We start from the raw sequence: 20795 nt of genomic DNA on the forward strand, positions 1-20795 counted from the left end.
CATTTTGAATCTTTAAAATTTGCAAAAAAAAAAGTATACATATACAGTGATGTAAAAAAGGCATTTGCCCTCCTACTGATTTATTTGTATTATTTGTATTTATTAACGTAGAAAATCTATTCAAACCAACTGTCTCTGTGTGAAAAAGTGCAATCAATGAGTCTTTGACATCTCTGTGGAGGAATTTTGGTTCACTCTTCTTTGTAGAACTGTTTTAAGCTCAGGCGTACTTGGGTTCTGAAGCGGAACAGTGATCGGATGCATACAAACAAGTGCACCTCAGAATGGCTCAAAACAACAAAATGAAGGTTTTGAAGTGGCCTAGTCAAAGTCTGATTGAGATGCTGAGACACAGGGGCATAGCAGCAAATTCTGCGCCCTGTATACTCTTAATGTCAGTGGGCTTCTCTCCATACCAGTACACAAGGAACAAGGGGAAAAAAAAAATCTGGATTTTTCATGGACCCCTCTCCCTACTCGGGCCCAGAATGTTGATGAACAAACTTGCAGAACAGTAGATCTCAAAGCAAGATGAAAGGAGAAAAAATAAACACACAGCCCAAGTGGGTGGAAATGGGTGGAAAACGAAAAATGGACCGAATCGGAAACAGGTGGAAAATAAAAACGGGTAGAAAACAAAACGGGTGGGAAACGAAAACGGGTGGAAAACAAAAACGGCTGGAAAACAAAAGCGGGTGGAAAATGAAAACAGGTGGAAAACAAAAACGGTTGGAAAATGAAAAAGGGTGGAAAATAACAACGGGTGGAAAACGAAAACGGATGGAAAACGAAAACGGGTGGGAAACAAAAACGGATGGGAAACAAAAACGGGCGGAAAATGAAAACAGGTGGAAAACAAAAACGGTTGGAAAATGAAAAAGGGTGGAAAATAACAACGGGTGGAAAACGAAAACGGATGGAAAACGAAAACGGGTGGGAAACAAAAATGAGTGGGAAACAAAAATGGGTGGAAAATAAAAACGGGTGGTAAACAAAAACAGGTGGAAAATAAAAACGGTGGGAAACAAAAACGAATGTAAAGCGGAAACGGGTGGAAACAGAGATCACGCAAAGCATAAGCGAGGAAGACAACAGGCAGGGTAAACAAAGGCTATCCTGGGAAGCGAGACAAACACACTGGAGAGAAGCACGAGGGAGGAGGAGGAGACAGGGAGAGAGGAGCATTCTGGGCCCTGTTCACTCTCAATGTCAGTGGGCCTCTATCCATGCCAGTACACAAGGAACATGGGAGAAAAAAAAATCAGGATTTTCATGGGCCCCTCTCCGTACTCGGGCTCTGTGTAGTTAGGTCCACTTTTCCCCTCACTACCACGCCATGTTGTGACATGATCTTAAACAGACAAATTATGCTCAAAAACCCTCCAATGTGGCTGAATTAAGGTCACAAACAGATGGCTGGGCATTCTCTTTCAGGATTGTAGACAGCAGAACCCATGGTTCCATCAATTACAGAAAGTGGTCCAGGTCCTTAAGCGGCCTCAGACCATCACGCTACCACCACCATGTTTGACTTTCAGTTCTTAAGATATTGTTCTGTTTTGGACCCCTGGGTGAGTTGTCCATGGCCTGATGGAGTAATTTTGCTTGTCCGGTTACTCCTGGGAAGTTTCACCACAGTTCCATGTTTTCTCCGTTTGTGAATAATAGTTGTTGCTTTTTGAGATTGTTTTTTATCCTGCTTCATGTTGTCAGACAGATTTTATTTAAGTGATTCCTTAAATGGGGGAGAGCAATTATGTTTTCTGGACCAGGTTGGTTGGATTTTTTTTCCCTTGATAAATGAATCCATCATTTTTTAAAAATCGGTGACTGTACATAATTAATCAGAACATTTATTTTACATTTAGTCAAAGTTCTAATATTTGTTTTAGAATTTGTATATGTCTATTTCTGAAAAATGGATATAAAAATACATGTCTCTTAGCACTGTTTAATATGGATTGAAGTTTGCAGTATTTACTGTATTCAGGCCCTTTGCATGCAATGATTTTTTTCATTGATCTCAACAAGTAAAGTATGTCTAGTGTAATATTATAATATGTAAATGTACCCTTAATCACCTAAATTTTAAAATAGCATTACAGAATTCCAATATATTTTATAACTAATAAGGTATTATAAATAAGTCATTATTGAGGCGGGTCATAAGTAGAAGAGTTTCTCAGATAAGTAATGTTTTGTGTAATTATGAAGTTACACTGTTTAACAGTGTTCAGTAAGTAAGTTTTGACTTCTGCTGGCCAATGAAGATCACAGAACAGGTATATGAAACCTGAGCTGAACCTGAGAGGCTTCAGCCAATCAAACAAAAAGCTTTGAACACAACTGCCTTTAAATCTTCTGCTTTACCCATAGAAGATTTTACTGCTTCTATTGTTTTTACTATGGACTCAGGTCAGGTCTGGATTCTTATTCTGTGTTTCTAAAAAATTAGTAAGTTTTAAAAGATTTTTAAAAACTGAAATTATAAATTTAGAACAATCAAACCATGTTGTTAAAATTTAAGAGTGTTCTTTTTGTATTGGATTGTATTTAATTTATTCACCTGCCAATATTATTACAAAAAAATAAAAATAAAAATATATGATCTCCATTAATGTTATGTCAAATTCTTGCATCTCCATATTTGCAATTTCTCACCTTTTTACATATTTTAAATCTGATTGTTTTATGAGAACAATTTAATTCAAAGCTGCTCCCAACTGACTTTGAATTCAATCTTATTTACTTCGACTTTCATTAAAAGTATTAAAAGGCATGTTCCTCTTCCTGTAAAGTTGAATTTTGTATGACAGTGATGATTGTCACTGTTGAACAAACTTTATATTTCTATTTTTGCTGCTTACTTTCATTTTTGTCATAATATAAATCTGGCAGTTGTAATTATTATTGTGTCCAAATGTCATGATAAAAGGACCAATAAAAATACATAAAAAATTTAATAGGAACAAAATGTTTTTACATTGACTTCCATACAAATTCATACTGTTGACTAGGAGTTACTGTTTAGGAGAAGTACATTTTTGTCTTTATAATTATGTGTTTACATAAACCAATAGAAATTCTCCAAAATAACATGGTTAACAATGTATTATTTTCACACTGACTTCCATTTTAATTAAAGTGCTCTCGTTTTGGAATAATATGGTTTTTGCATGACAGTAATGATTGTCACTGTCTCAAACATTGTCTCAGTGGTTGCGCTATTTTTGTTGAAGTCATTTTATTGTGTCCAAATTTCAAAATGAATGGACAAATAGTAATTGTCCAAACTTTGATTTGGACTAACTAGTTTTCTCTAAAGTAATATTCAGTGTATACAAGGATCCAATCAGAAATCACACTGCTGAAAGTATTCTGCATTGAGGAGTGAGAAAATATACAAACTCCATTCCTCAGTACTGTTTAAACAATGCTCAAATAAAATATGTTTTAAAAAAAGCATTTTAAATTTTTTGTATTTTTTTTTTCATGGGCTTTTCTAATTTTTTACATAACTGTATAGGGGATTTGTCCATCAGTGGCTATGTATGATGTATATATAATAAAATAATTTCTTTATTGTTTTGTAGTTCCTAAAGCGATGATGGCTCTTTATCAGCTGGAATCATTAGTCATTGTTGAGCATGGGGAATCGATCACGCTTCAGTGCACAGTTGGAAAAAAATCCAGTGATCTTTTTCTTTGGTACAAAGAAAGACTGGGACACACTCCTCAGCAGGTGGGAATGGTGGGATCATATTCAGATTCTATAATTTTCCCACCATTCCAGCACTCTGGTTTTAAAATAGAAAGAACTGAAAATACGATTTCTCTGACGATTCTCCGTGCTACTAAAGAGGATGAAGGAATGTACTTCTGTGGATTATCTCTAGTGAACGTGATCACATTCTACAATGGAATGTTTCTAGCTGTTTCAGGTAATTAATTGTTTCACCTATTCAGTTACATTTTTTACAGCAATAAAAAAACAAATACACAAAGTTTTATTCATTCAATGCATTACATCTGGGATTTTATTGAATGAAATGAATGCTACTAGGTAATATTAAACAATTATAGCACATTATGACAGATTAATAATAATAATAATAATAATAGTGTATCATTTTTATTATCATTATGTCTTGTTTAAGATCAGGTTTAAACTGAGAAAGGTTCCTCATATACACTAGTTAAAAGCCACATATAAAGATAAATACTATCTATCTATCTATCTATCTATCTATCTATCTATCTATCTATCTATCTATCTATCTATCTATCTATCTATCTATCTATCTATCTATCTATCTATCTATCTATCTATCTAACTGGCATTTAGCTAGTCTATCTAATTGACTAACTAACTACCTAACTAATGTTAACTAACTAGCATTTAGATAGCTGTCTATTTAGCTGTCTGACTGACTGAATAACTAACTAAATATCTAGCTAACTAACTAACTAACATTTAGCTAGCTAACTAGCTAGCTAATTAGCATTTAGCTAGCTAGCTAATATGCAATTAGCTAGCTAACAATCTAACTAAGTAAATACCTAGATAACTAATTAACTAACTAAGAAACTAATTATCTGGCTAACTTACTAGCATTTAGCTAGTTAGATAACTATCAAACTAGATAGCTAGCTGGCAAACTATTAAACTAACCAGCTAAGTATGTAACTGACTAACAATAAGCTTGCATGGTGGATTCTAAGCTTACAGTAAATAAACAAAAGTGCTTTACTCACCCAAACAGTTTTCAGGGGAGAAATCTGTGTAGATTAAAGTTTTAAGTCTATTGACTTTGAAAGAAAATGTTTTTTTTTTTTTTTTTTATTACAACTTTGTTTACTTAGGTGTTCCCCAGTGACAAGACCTGAGAAATTACGAGCCTTAAAATAATAAATATGATTTTTTTTTGTAAACATAAAGCGATAAAAGAAAAAATATTTTGAAATATTGAAGAAATACTTAAAAAATAGTTTATTAATTATTAAAACAACAAAACATTAATAAATTAATGGGGCAAACAATTGAAAATTTAAATTTAAAGAAAGATGTGACAGAGGACATTTATTTATTTTTTTACAGTTCCTAAGAGAAATGACCAAAGTATCTTTGTTCCAGCTTTGTAGCTATAGGCCATAGCTAATATGTTTTAATAAGAAAATGTTATAAAAACTAGGTCACTAGTGCTCTAATCATTTTGCTGTTTTCTCAAACAGGTCCCCCAGATACGAACTATAACATCTCACTTCTCCAAACTCCAGCACTGCAGTCGGTTCCTCCAGGAGAAGCAGTGAATCTTCAGTGTACGGTTCTCTCTGAGATCAGATCAGCAGAACTGAGAGTGTTCTGGATCAGATCTGCTGCAGGATCATCCTTTCCTGAAATCATCTTCACTCATCACAACAGCAGCAGCAGCAGCAGCAGCAGCCGTCAGTGTGAGATCAGCTCTTCTAAACACAGCAGTGTGTACAACTTCTCCACCAACATCCCCAACAACCACCATGCTGCAACTTACTACTGCGCTGTGGAGACCTGTGGGAGGATCATCGTTGGGAATGGGACACCAGTAGATCTGAGTGAGCATTAGAAATTATATATTATAACAGTAGAAGCAAATAAACCCCAGAATCCAAACCTTAAGAATGCTTGTCCTGTCAACCAATCACCAATCCTAGTTGTTATTAACATGATTTTATGTGTGTTAAGGTTTATCAATGTACAATGTACAGTAAATGTGAGTATCACTTTAGTGTTCATTATAGATGGCTCATAAATGCTTAACTAACATTCAACTAACATTAACCTGCATGTCTATTAAATGCAACTGAACTGAAGGTGAAAGTAAATTATCATTTCCGTTTCAATATTTGATTTAAATATTGGCATTGCTTCAAACCTGTAGTTTGACTTCTTGCAAGTGAAAATGATTACTCACGGATAGAATAAAGGAAAGCCTAGGACAAGATTGGTTGTTTGGTTAAGGGTTGGTGGGCTTGAGTGTATTATCTTTTTGTGTTTAGTTTTTCTTTATTTTTTCCAACAGTGCTGCCTGTGAGCTCCTCAATTATGTGTTTTGCCATTGCTTTGGGAGTGTGTGTGGTTGTGATCTCAGTTCAGGCAATTGTGATCTATAAAGGGAAAAACTGTGATCACTGTGATGGTAAGTATGCAGATCTTCGTTTGTGTTTGGTATTTTGTAATGACGGTAGTATTTGGCTTCTATAATGTAATTGAGCTGTAATATAGCCTGGGTAGATCGATAAATGACTGTGCTGGGCTTAGTTTTACAAAAGCCTTTTAGTGCTAAGATGACTCCTAAACGGTCAAGCGAACATTACATTGAATACTCCCTCTACAAAAATGTTAACACTAAGATGCTTTTGTGAAACTGGTTCCAGACCTGTCTTTTTATCTCAGTGTTATTGAACTCTACTAATGCATGAGTAGACTGATAAATCAATGTGCTCTTCAGGTACATATCTAAGCTCTACTAAAGCATGAGTAGACTGATAAATCACTGTGCTCATATCAGTTATTTATCACACTGTTACTGAGGTCTACTAAAGCATGAGTAGACTAATAAATTATTGTGCTGATCACTTTAAAACTTGAAAAAATTGAATGATACTTTACGTTTTGACATTAAAGACATGAAACATCATGCTTATTTTCAGGTAAACAACATCAAAGTACTGGCACAGAAATGGCAGCCAATGAGGTATGTTCTTTCTCGTCTTACATATACAAATTTATAAGGTGCTGTAGTGTTACATCTCCAATGTCCATTCTCACAGGTTTACGATGCTGCAGAGCTTAATTATGCTGCTTTACATTTCTCCAAGAAGAAATCCAAACATGGGAAAAGGAAGCAGCAACAACTCAGTGTATATTCTGAAGTGAAGTACTCCACCAACACTGACAAAAGAATAACTCAGTAATAATGCTTTTACCAGGTAAAAGTACTTTTGATATTTTTGCATTTTTAACATACTATAAATGTGTAATGATGTATAAAAAGTACCTTATCTCTTTTTTGATCCTGTGAACTGACTGATACACATAAATATTTTCTATATATCTATATTCACCCCTGAACCCCAGTGTGTTTGGGTGGTGCTCAACTGTGATAGGCTGATAAGGCAGAGATAGTGAATGTCAATGATGCATGTTGGACATAATGAAGAGGAAACTTTTGCAGCTGGCCATGGCATATCTGTTTCTTTAAGATAAGCTCTTGAAATGGCAGCAGTATGTGAATGAACATTGTCCTGTTGGAATAGTGCACTGTAGTGTGACTAGGCAGACACGCCAACGCTGCATATTTTTTTACCCTGCCGGTGTGTTTTCCTCCCCCGCCCTGCTCCTCTAGCCCTACCCACAACCCCACCACCCGCCCAACCGCTGTTTTTTTCCTTTCAACAGAAGAAAGAACACTTTAACTTGAGTTTGATAATTCCCTGTTAAGAAAATAAAAAGCTTGAGTTTGTCCAACTGTCTCTGTCTGGTTCTGGTCCTTATCTGGCTCGCTGGTGACAAAACTTAAATGTTTCATTTGTGGTAATGGATTGGACACATTCTGTGTATTGGGCGATGTGTATTAGAACCTTTTTTATATATTTCTCTCAGCGTGTTTCTCCACAACCATGCAATTAATCAGAACTTTTTCTAAATTTCCCAGGAGCAAATCAGCGCTCCGAAGGCAGATGCTGAAGATTTGAGGGCTGATTAAACAAAACATTCTCAGCTGCGTTATCATGGCAAGTGAACGCGAAACGAAGAAAAGTACATTTGAAGAGGTGCTGTTAGCTTATATATATATATATATATATAGCTTATATATATATATCTGGCCATATATATATATATATATATATATATATATATATATATATATATATGGCCAGAGAAGAACAACAGGATTTCTGCTCTTACTCATGAATTTTCATGACATGCAAATTTCTCACATTTGATTGGCAGCGCTGTAATTCTCCCTCCATGGTGTGGCAGTGGTGAGACCATGAATCCTAATTTAATCTGAGTGACCTATTCTCGCGGTTATAGTTTCTAGAGAAATGACATCTTTAAACTTTTTTTTTTATTGTTGTCAAGAATGGAATTACTGGGGAAATTCTGTCTGATTTAACCACAGTACTATGGACAAATCAGACAGAATTTTAAGTTAAATTAGAATTTAACTTAAATAGGGTTTTATAAAGATTTGAGTTGAGTGCAGTTTCAAGGTGGATTATTTGGTTTAAGTAAGTATAGTTAATGAAGCGATGAAACGAGTGGAGGTGGATGATCTAGTTCAACATGAAGATATAGGAACAAGGATCGTGTTGACCCTTTCTGAAAATGTTATAAAGTGTAGTTCCTCTCTCAAAATTCTGTTTTCATAACTCCAATTAGAGTTTGTCACTTTTGTGTTTTCTGTTTAAAACAGTGTTTTCTCTTTTGTGGTCTAGTTATTTTTCTTATATTTTTTTATTAAGCCAACAACAATCAACATTGCTACATTCCTGCACAGTCTGTTCATTTCTAAATTCATTTTTAAAGCACACGTTATACAGGACACATTGTCAAATCGCTGGGAGGCAAAAAAAGAAGAAACGGTTTTCATTCACTGGGTTGAGCTCTGTATCTTTCAGTACACTTGCAATGCCTATGGTTTGCAACCCTCACTGCTATTGACAAGTCTCTGAGGGCTTCTGGTGGAGACATAGAGATAAGCACATTAGGCATGATGACACCCTGTGACTGTGAGCAGCCAATAAATCTCTAGATACCAGCAGACTAACACAGAGTTTTTAATACAGTGGTGTGAATTGCTTCCTTTTCACCTTGCTTCTAATAAATGCTGCTTATTTTCTGATGATGTCTTCAGCCTGGCTTCTCTTTCTCTTTCTGCATAAAATATGTAAGTTTTTGAATTATTCACTAATGTATAATGAAGAAGTCAGTACTGTAGAAACTGTTTACAGCATTTTGCTGCAGATTTTGCTGACTTTACTGCAACTCATCAAGGTCAAAATATCAGTTTTTTTCAGGAAGCATATATTTCTCCTGTAAATGACATACCAGTAATTTTAGCACAATATTTATTTTTAAGCAGTTTAAACAAGAATCTGTGTTTGAAAATATATTTTAACTTAATTTCCAAACCAGTATTTTTTATTATTATGCAGAGAGAAGGACATTTTTATATAATCCATAACTGTATATAAACACAGAAAGCTACAGCAGGTTAGATCATCTGAAGCTGAAATGTACAGCGAACGGCAGTCATTCGCTAATTAGTTTAGCAGGTGTAAGCTAGTGGTTGGTTAGATCAGCTTGCTAACACTAGTAAAGATAATTACTAACTAACCATAAGTAAAGATGTAGTAACTGATGGAATTTTGAACAATGGTCTTGAAAGCTTTATAATCATCAGTTTTTAGCTGAGTAGAGTCAAATAAAAGGAATAGTACTAATTTTTTTTATTGAACTAATACAAATAACTGATGTGGCAAAAATATGGCATTAAAAGGTTTATTTACTTTAGTTTGCACTGATAATACTATAATTGGTATATTTAAGTAATATAAATTACAGTATTTTAAATGTATTGTGATTAAATATACAGTGTTCACACTGTACTTTATCCTTATGAATAGGGCTCTGCATGCCATCCATCACACTGGATTTTAAATTAAACAAGTGAAATGTAACTGAAGTTTAGACTTTCAGGTTTAAATCATGGGGTAAACAAAAATATCCTATGGAACGATTAGGAATTACAACCATCTTTTTTTGCAAAGCCTCCTCATTATTATAAATGAGACAAATTACCTCAAAAGCTAATTTATGACAGAAAGCCCCTCACCTCCTCTGTAAAACATGGAGGTGGTGACATGGGGATGCGTGGCTTCCAATGGCACCGGGTCATTAGTTTATTGATGATGTGACAGAAGACAGAAACAGAAGGATGAATTCTGAAGTGCACAGGGATTTGCTTTCTGCTCAGATTCAACCAAATTTAGCAAGGTTGACTAGAAGCTTAGGGACAAAACCAAAATCTGAAAACAGCTGCAGTAAAGGCCTGGCAAAACATCATAAAGGAGGAAACCCTGTGTTTGGTGATATTCATGAGCTCCAGACTACAAACAGTCATTGCCTGCAAAGTATTGTGGTGTAGGGACTGGAGTGGGGGCGGGAGGAATTATGGGAGCCCACCCTGTTGGGAGATGTGGGTTGTTTTCGGTGTGCTTATATTACTGTTTATCCCAGAGTTTCATGTCATGTTTACCCCCCACTGTTTTACTATAATTCATGAAGTTATCAGTAATGTGGTTGTTTTGTATAATACCTCACACTTTGTGTGTTCTCTGTGTGTAAGAGTGGGTTTAGCTGAGTTGCGGCTGTAGTTAGTTCTACTCCTGGTGGAATTCTGTGTATATCCAGCTCTTAGTGCCCTCCTCACAGCAAAATAAAAAGAGCAAGAGAGCACTGACATGAGTCTCGCTGGTTTTCCTTCCTCCTCCACACCACAGTATTCTCCAATAAGTTTTAAAAATTAATATTTTGTTTAAGGTAGCTCATTTGTCCAATTATCTTTAAGTCACTAAATTAGGAAGGTTTTGTAGAAAAAATGTTGCAGGTCCTAAACGCTTCTGAAAATCTACACTTTATCTGCATTTCAGTAGTCAGATTTTAAATTCAGAGTGGTGGCATGCAGAGCCCAAATCATGAAGATTGTGTCTTTACTATACTATACTTTACTATACATTCCACAGTGTAATATTACATTGTAACTTTATGTAGCTCATTATTGAACTGAACTGATTGATACTCGTATCTTCTACTGTGTCTACTGTACTTTCACTGATCTAGATCTTATTTCTCCATCTTATTTAATAGACGCCGCTGAAGCTGTGGTACACTATGAGCCATCGTTGATCTCAGTGAGCTCTGGATCGAGTGTAACTCTGCAGTGCAGACTTGATCAGAGGACCAGTTACTGTGCTAAGTCTTGGTACATGCAGAAACTAGGACAGGAACCAAAGGAACTGGTAATCCGGTTAGCTAATAAAACGGAACCCATATACAGCACAGGTTCAAACAGACTAAACATGAACGGCAATTTTCTGACTATTAAAAAGGCTAGTAAGGATGATGAAGGAATCTACTTCTGTGGAGGGACTAAAATGAACAATGTAGTGTTTTCATCTGGCATGTTCTTAACAGTGACAGGTAATCAGATTACTGTTTTTATTTTTATTTTTTTTGTAAAATATAATTTAACAAAAACAAATTGTGAAAGTGTATTTACCTGCAACAGACAGAACATTTTATATTCAGTATATATGATAAAATAACACTTATATGTTAAATATGGGTCATTCTCCTATTGGGGTGGGAATTCAGGTTGATATTATTTTAAAGGGACCTTTTTTAGTGATCTGTAGGCGAGCCAGCAACTGTGCCCCTAACAGAAAGCTTGATTTAACATGACATAAACCAATCAGCATGCTGTAAAGTGTGCTAGCAGGTTATTTGTTTATTTAGGAACACAAATGTTAGTTTATTTTGTCTTCTGTTTATTGTTGATGTAAAAGTTGAGTTTACGCACTGAGGCCCATCCTTGTGTGTGTGTGTGTGCAATGAGCAGGGCTGTATGTGTGTACTCATTGTTGGAAATAAATTCACAAGCACCGTTGCTACTTAAACAACCCAGACTCAGGGCCAAAAACAAACTGTTGGTTAGCAATGAGCATTGTGACACGCCTTATGCAAGGGTGTAAGATAAGGGCCCAAAATCAAGTTACATCCATCCAGTTTTCAAACCAGTCACTGGTGTTCCAGCATATCAGGTGTCAGGATGCAGGATGTAACTCCAGGGACTGTGACATCAGTGACATTCTGGTAAAAAAAACAAACAAACAAACAAACAAACAAACAAACAAACAAAGACTAATAGTTTTCAAAATAAAAAAGTAAAAAAAAATCCAAATTTCAGATTTAAATTATGTCAAAAATGTCAAAAACCAATAATCAAACATGACTGCAATCATGTACGAAAAAAACAAGAAAACATTTGGCAAGTCATGTGACACTCTTAAACATAAGCTGTGTTAAATTGACATTGTGATTTAACACTGTTATATTCAGCAGCAATATTGCTACTGTATATATAGTAGAGGGAGAGAGAGAGAGAGAGAGAGAGAGAGAGAGAGAGAGAGCTGCTGGCTAATGTGATTTTGATAAAGCCAATCCAACCTAATTCACGTAGAACTTATATTCTGCATAATATCTCCACCAGGTCACCCTCAGTTCAGCATCTCAGTTCTACAAACTCCAGAATCAGGATTGGTTCCTCCAGGAGAAGCAGTGAATCTGCAGTGTACTGTTACTCCTAATGTCCCAGTAGCAGAACTGAGAGTGTCCTGGATCAGATCTGCTGCAGGATCATCCTTTCCTGAAATCATCTTTACTCATCACAACAGCAGCAGCAGCAGCAGCAGCAGCAGCCGTCAGTGTGAGATCAGCTCCTCTAAAGATAACTGTTTCCACACTTTCTCCAAGATCATTCTCAACAATGAGAACAACTCTGGGACGTACTACTGTGCTGTGGTGACCAGCAATGAGATTGTCTTTAGCGCTGGAGCAACATTAGATTTCAGTAAGCCTGATTTTAATCATGTACAGTATCTGTTTCCAGGGATGTGCACAGGAATCTTAAAGGAACCCCCCCCCCCAAAATAAATAAACAGCAACAGAACAACCTCAGAGGTTTTTCACTTTAAGCACACTGTCTTTATTGAAATATTACATTGTGAAAATGTAAGCAGTGTAAAGTGTTAGCAGTGTAGCAGTGTACTTTTTCTGCATTAACACAACGTGCATGTGAATAATTCGAATAGTGCTTTATGTCTGTCATTCATCTTGCTTGACAAAATGAAATGTTATCAGCTGCATGTAAATTAGTTTGGTTAGCCTTCCACAAAACAACCTGAGCCATGTAAAATGTTGACTGCAAGATAGCTGACTGTCGGGTTTTTTTTGCTACCTAAACGTGGCACAGTAGGTGGCTGTCAGATTATTTAGGATCACTAAACGTCCTAAACTCGACGACATCGGATTTTAGAGAAGTTGATTGTGATCGTCTTGTAATACTATAAAGGCTACATTTCAAGCTCACCTTCAGGGCAGTCACTCTACTCCCACGGCATCTTTAAACTCCTCCCGCGCCCCACCCCTCTCGAGGTGTCTGAATCTGAATAATTGACTCTGAAAACTTTGTTTTACGAAACTTCAATCAAAATTACGAATTATAAAGAAAATCTTGTTGAATATGAAATCATATTTGCCTATATTTTTTTCCCCTCCCTCGGAAGGGCAATATCAGCCAAGGACAGCAAAAGGGCAGGTGCCCTGCACTTTACTGTCTGTTTCTCTGTATATATTTTGATATTATTCTACTGTTACCCTGTATCCCCTTTAATGGTCAGGACCCCACGAGATAGATCATTTTTTTTAAACACCTCACTGTCTGGCCCGTGAATAGTCCACCAACAGTGTCCTGTGGGCAGCGTCCTGTGGGCAGCATCCTAGTCACTATTATGTGACAGCACTATTACCAGTGCATTATCATGACCCACCACCCAAATAATAGCTAATCTGTGGTGGACATGTGGGGTCCTGACCATTAATGAACAAGATGGATAATAATTGTCACATCCACAAACATTACTGACTGTTGCTTTATAAGTATAAATTAATAAATAGATCACATAAACCTTCATTGCTTATAAAAAAAAACTTTATTTAGCTGCATTTATTAATGTGTATATGTTGTATTGCTGGTATTATGGTACATAATACAACGTAGGATATTTAACATTTAAATATTTGAATGTATTGTATGATATTAACTAATGCTTCTATGTAGACAGGTCTGATGATCGCACTACGTTCAGTCTGGAAGTGGCTTTTGGTGTGTCTGTGATTTGGATCGTTGCTCAAGCTGTTCTAATCTGTAAGAGGACTCAGTGCAAACACTGCAGGGGTGAGATTCTACAGTGATTAAAATAATGTTGGCCCTATTTTAGTAATCTTATGTGTAAACTGTTCTTGTGTGTGTAACAAGTGGGAGAGTATGCTAGCAGGGCACACCTGCGTCCCGAAGATAGCAGTGAACATCTGACTGTTGACTGTTGTCAGGGTTTTGTTTAGTCAGTGGAGCACCTGTGTTTGCGTGAACATATACTGTTTGGAGTTATGTAAGATAGCAATGAGCATCATGATGAGACTTTCCCAAGGTGTAACATAGGCCCTAAAATGGCTTTAGTATACATCCTTTTCATTATGTGTTTGTTTCATGTGTCTTAATATCTTATTTAATAATCCAACAAACATTTGAATCAATTTAATGAGTATCGGTACTAGTTTTAGCAATTTACTGTAAGTGTTTTGATGTAATGTTCCATGACAAATAGAACAATAAAATTTTATTGTATTTATTAAATAATGTTTTTTTTTTCCTTCCAAAATAGGCCTACAGGAGAAGCCAGCTAGTCAGGTACTAAATTATGTGTGTTCCCTTATGCATCTTTATAGTCTTGTACTACTTTGAGTAATGCTTCATTTCCAGGCTACCTATTAATAGCATCATAGCACCTAAAAACATACACATGAATAGTTGTATATTTTTTACACAATTATAATTTAGTTGTTTTTCAATAGTAGAATAATGTACCGATACAAATGTCCCAAAATTATTTTCAATTAAATATTTCTTGTTTTTTTGGGGATTTATGCCATTTATAAAGTTGTTTATAGCATAAATAAGCATTGCTTTAAATATGTTACAACACGTTATTATATGCATACATATGTGCTATAAAGTTATGACACATATATAAGTCAATTTTTCTAACTTGCTGTGCTTGATCTCACAGGGCCACTACACTTCCTCTAGACTGAGGCTGAAGCGAGGACAGTCTGATGTGAACTCTAAAGTGCAATACTCCACATTTACTGATCATCAAACTCATTAGCTTTTATCATTTCCAATCTACATCTACGTATATACATCTATAATCGTTCACTATGACTGTGATCATTAATTAACAATCCTCCATTATACGATAAAATGTTATAAATTCACATCTCTTTAAATCTTTTTTAATTAATGTTTTATTTTGCTCTGTGACTGTGAGAATAAATAATTCTGCATGTGTTTTTATTGCAAATTCCCTCTTTTTGACCTCTACTGTTTCCATTTGTGGAGATCTGTAGTAAAGCTTCACACAGTGTTTAGGGAAATATATCATAGGTGTTGAAAGTGGGTGAGAGGAAACTGTTGAATGTAGTTTCAGTTCTCTAAAGGAGAGATGTGTGAAACTCAGCTCAGTAGAATTTTTCACACGTGATAAACTAACAGACTGATGGTGTGTGATAAGATTCAGCCCGTGTGGAAATGTAGGTCTTTCTGATGTAGTATCTTTCAGATTTAATATTGACTGCTTTTGTTGTTCAAATATTTAAAAGCATATGTGAATCTGTACTTTTACTAATAAACAATGTTCAGCTTTTACCTATTAGACAGAGAGTAAATGCATAAGCTGATATTTCTATTGTCTGGTTTTATTAAATAAACTTTCCTGTTTTGATAATAGATTTGTTTGTGACCTTTATTTTGCTATGTTCTACAAATGTGTTGTATGCATGGGTTCTTTTAACAATATTATTATTATTATTATTATTATTATTATTATTATTATTATTATTATTATTATTATTATTATTGTTGTTGTGTGTATATATCTTCATGTTGGATAGTACAAGAATTAACCTTAAAAACGGTAAAGAATAAAAAAAAAATAATAATAAGAGGAATTGTATTCATATATACACGAGTTTCTTCTTTTTCTTATGTACAAGCGCAATTACAAACACATCACATACATCCCTTAACACAGGTGTAGCACAGCGTCTGCTAAAGTAGCCCCTCCCCTGGATTATACCATCCCTAAGTACAATTACAACGATACATTATAAATTACTATAAATTACAAACACACACACACACACACACACATATATATATATATATATATATATATATATATATATATATATATATATATATATATATATATTTACAGTATGTTTATTTTATTATATATAAGAACAAAAAAATGCAGAGCTTTCAGACCTCAAATAATGCAAAGAAAACAAGTTCAGAAATCAATATTTGGTGGAATAACCCTGGTTTTTAATCACAGTTTTCATGCATCTTGGCATGTTCTCCTCCACACACTGCTTTTGGATAACTCTACATCACTCCTGGTGCAAAAATCATCCAGTTCAGTTTGGTTTGATGGCTTGTGATCATCCATCGTCCTCTTGGTTATATTTCGGAGGATCTCATTTTGGTAAAATCAAGGAAACTATAACTATATATATATATATATAGTTATACAGTACCACATCCTGTTATTGGACACAGCTTATTATTTATTTATTTATTTATTTATTTATTTATTTCATTTATTTATTTCCTACACTGTAGTTAAACACATCTAAGAAGAGTGAGTAGAAGAGAAGAGTCTCAGATCTGTCCTCAAAGCTACTTGTGGTACTTAGAAGAATCTAAAGTATAGAACATATTCTGTTTTTACAAAAAAAAAAAAAACTGCATTTGTTCCTGTATAGCTTTAATGTCTTCAGTATTATGTGTCTAAATGTTTGATTGGTACTTTGCTTGGTATATATATATTGAATTTAATATTGATTTCTTGAAATAAGTCTATTAGACTAAAACGGTATCTTCTATTAAACAGACTGTCTGATACTAAAGCTCATGCAGACAGTCTCTCACTGAGACCAGTGGCGCTCTGGTGGTCAGACGTGGTTAAAGTCAGTAAGTGAGAGAATCTGACTGACTGTGTGACTTTAACTCAGCCAGTGAGCTCTGACTCTCCGGTGCAGGAAACTGAGAACATGCAGTCTTTAATATATATTTTTCTTCAGTTTATTTTTCATTTCTCTCTAGTTAATCTATATCTGCTGTTTATTCACTGATGGCTCAAGTTGGGATTATTATTTTCTTTCTCTTCAAAATCTGTAAGTAAATTGCTTAAAGTGAATTGCTTTTGCTTATATGTGTTCAAATAGCTTTATAAACATGAATGAACTATTTGTAAAATGGAATATGATAAGAAATATGATGTATTGTATCCAGCCAACAGTTTGGAAACACCTATTTTGTTTTTTATTTTGCGATTTTATACATTGGAAATTTAAGAAATTAAAGCCTACAGAAACTTGTTTGTAAACAAAAAAAGTTAAAGAAGCCAGAATGTTTATTATACTTTAGTACCATATTTAGCTTTGGGGACAGATCTGCACACCCTTGATATTTTAATCTCAGTGTCTTCATGAGGGAGAGTCTTGAAGGAGTTCCTGGAGGTGCTGAACAATAGTTGCTGCTTTTCCAACGCGCTGTAAAGCTCCAGCTCATACCTCAAATCACCATCTCAGTTGGGTTTAGATCAGGGAATATTTGTGCAATATATAATATAATGCTAGTTAAATTATTATTTTTAATAGTCCATAAACTATTACAACATTAAATATTTAATAACATATAATTCATAAGTGATTAAAGGTATTTACAGCATGGCTCAGTGTGTGTTTACAGGTAGATTTTAAGGCAGCGTTGTTAGTTATAATGCACTCTGCAAGCTGGGGCTACAATTCGTAGTATTGAAATGTTATATTATGTTAATGGAGCTTATGATGCATTATAATAAGAAAACAATGTAAAGTTATATATATATATATATAACTTCATATGCATTTTATAAATGTTTATACCCAAGCTAATAGTGCCTTATAAATGCATTATGAGTTGTTATCATTTTTTATCAACATGTGTTGTAACATGTTAGTAATGTGGTTATAGACATATTTATAATATATTATTAATGCATTATAGAGTGTTATGAATGTGTTTATAAACATATCTGTAATGCCTTATTAATGCATTATAACATGTTATGAATGTGTTTATTGATGTTTTTATAATGTGTCTATGGACATAATTATAATACCTTATTGGTGTCTTATAGAGTGTAATGAATGTGTCCATAGACACATTTATAATGCTGCATTAATTCAATATAAAATGTAATGAATGTGTTTATAGATACATTTATAATAAGGCCTAATGAATACATTAAAAGACGTTATGAATGTGTGCATAGATATACTGTTTTATAATGCTTTATGAATGCATTATAACTAGGGATGTCATTGTTGAGTCTGAGTTATTGATTCTGAGTATCTGCTGATACAAAGTCCCAATCTAATACTTTGGCAATGCAGTAAAAAAAGAAAGAACACATCTTAAAGTTACAACTTAAGTTTACAATTTAAATTGTCCCTATTTTTAAAGAAAACAATATTATAATTAAAACAGCAATATCAAAAATGACAATTTTAGCGACAAATAAACAGGTGCTAAATAACCATATAAAAGTCTATAGTTTTTTATACTTTTTAACTGATCTTTTCCACCTAATTTTTCACCCTAATTATAATGTATTATCTTTTTTTATTAATCTATCTTTTTAAAGGTTCTGTTGAAGCCGTGAGAGACTCCGAGGTTTTCTCAGTTAACCCAGGCGACACCGTTCCTCTTAACTGCAGGTCTCAGAGTGCAGCCTGGTACAAGCAGAGACTGTGGCGAGCATCACTGGAAGCTGAACAGACGTCAGATGATGGAAGAAATTCTGTTATTCAGACACAATTTGAACTGAAATGGATCGAGAGCAGCAGCAGCCCAGGAGCTCTTCATTTAGAAAAAGTTAGTGAAGAAGATCAGGGAATGTACTTCTGTGGAGTGAAAGATGAAAACACCTTGAACTTTATTACCAGCGCTTTCATAGACGTGACAGGTAACGGCACTGCTTTTCAGCTGCTTTCATTCACTGATATTTAAAAAAAAAAAAGATTTTATTAGTTTATGAAAAAAGTCAACCTTTTCTTCGTTTTGGGACAACAAGACTTTAAATTTGCTAATTCACTTAAAATAAAAGTAACTTAAGTTAGTGAAGAAAATATTATTTGATTTATTTCTTGATTTATTGGACACATTTTTGCTCTTATAGTAGTGATGGATCCCATTGTACTTATAAACTGAACACATTTTAGATAAAATAAGAAAATAAATAAATAAATAAATAAATAAATAACATTAGGGAATGTTAGATTCTTTGTGAAAAATGAAATAAAATGGATTTTAAAATACATATCTTGTGAATAAGGCTCTTCTGGAAATTTGAAAATTAATCCTTTAAATTGCTATATTGCTAAAAATAGACACAAGAATATGTCATAATATAGATATTACTATTGAAAATAAAATATATTTAAATGCCATGTTAGTCTTTTTTTGCTTAATTTAAATGCAGCTAAAAGTTCAATCGATCAATCAATCAATCAATCAATCAATCAATCAATCAATCTTTATTTTGACTGAAAAGGACATTAAGAGCAACTCTCATTTTAAATGAAGCAGAGCATTTACAAAAACAGGGATTGATATGACAGTTAATAAATACATTTAATAGTTTTAAATTAAAAGATAAAGTAAAGTAAATAACAGTGAATTAAAGAAACATAGATAAAAAAATATATAAAAATAAAACCTGCAGTTTAATTGATAGGAAATTAAGATCAAAACAAGATAAGAGATAAAAAAAAAACTGTTAAAAGCTTAAAGCAGTTTAAGCTAGAACCAACATTTAAAAAAAATAAAATATATATATTAATACTACTACTACTACTACTACTAATAATAATAATAATAATAAAAAACAAAAATAAAAAATAACTAAGAGAAGAATTAAAATATGAAATAAAAGTTAATAATAAATAAGTAAAACAGGTACAGGCTGTCTAAAGGTCGTTAGATATTAAAATATTAAAATGATTTAGTGACACCAGAGAGCTGAGATTTAGAGTTTCCTGTAGAGAATTCCAGCTCACTGCTGCTCTGTAGCTGAAAGCAGATTTTCCCAGTTCAGTAAAAACTCTTGCTATCTGATAGCTGGTCCAGTCACTAGAGCGAGTCTGATAATTACTGTTATTTGTATTCATCAATGAAGTGATGGATTCTGGCAAGTGACCAGAGAGTGTCTTATAAACAAAAATAAACCAATATGTTTCCCTTCGTACAATTAATAATGGCTAACCAACTAAACTTAACAGCTAAAAAAAAGATTCCACTTCAACATTTGTTTTTATTTTTACAATAATTCAATTTCTGTTAAATATTTTCCTTTAACAGTTCTTCACATGATCATACTGTATCTATACTGTATAATTAGCCAGTTATTATCAGCCACTGTAATGAACTGTTCTGAACACTGTTGAACAGATGTTAAACAGATGTTGATCAGGTGATTAACAGCTGTATTATAAGAATATCTTCCTGTATTGTATTTTTCCAGGATATCCTCAGCTAAACGTTTCAGTGGACGAGACTCCAGTACCGGGATCAGTTTCTCCAGCAGATCCCGTGATTCTACAGTGCTCAGTTCTCTCTGAGATCAGATCAGCAGAACTGAGAGTGTTCTGGTTCAGATCTGCTGCAGGATCATCCTTTCCTGAAATCATCTTCACTCATCACAACAGCAGTCAGCCCGGAACACACCGCTGCGTTTACAACTTCTCCACCAACATCACCAACAACAGCCACGCCCACTACTGTGCCATGGCAACCTGCTGG

At 34.2% G+C, this 20795-nt stretch overlaps 1 protein-coding gene and 1 long non-coding RNA gene across 5 annotated transcripts in view; both read left to right on the top strand.

The window, feature by feature from the left end:
- LOC125804773 (uncharacterized) overlaps positions 1-20795 on the top strand; it is a 163695-nt gene that overhangs the window by 119525 nt on the left and 23375 nt on the right. The window lies entirely within an intron of this gene.
- Positions 12593-15062, top strand: LOC125804784 (uncharacterized). The gene is made up of 4 exons (XR_007440962.1): positions 12593-12677; positions 13947-14063; positions 14551-14576; positions 14956-15062. It is a non-coding gene; the product is annotated as an uncharacterized LOC125804784 (long non-coding RNA).

The sequence above is a fragment of the Astyanax mexicanus genome, chromosome 10, assembly GCF_023375975.1.
Source record: "Astyanax mexicanus isolate ESR-SI-001 chromosome 10, AstMex3_surface, whole genome shotgun sequence".
Classification (NCBI taxonomy): Eukaryota; Metazoa; Chordata; class Actinopteri; order Characiformes; family Acestrorhamphidae; genus Astyanax; species Astyanax mexicanus.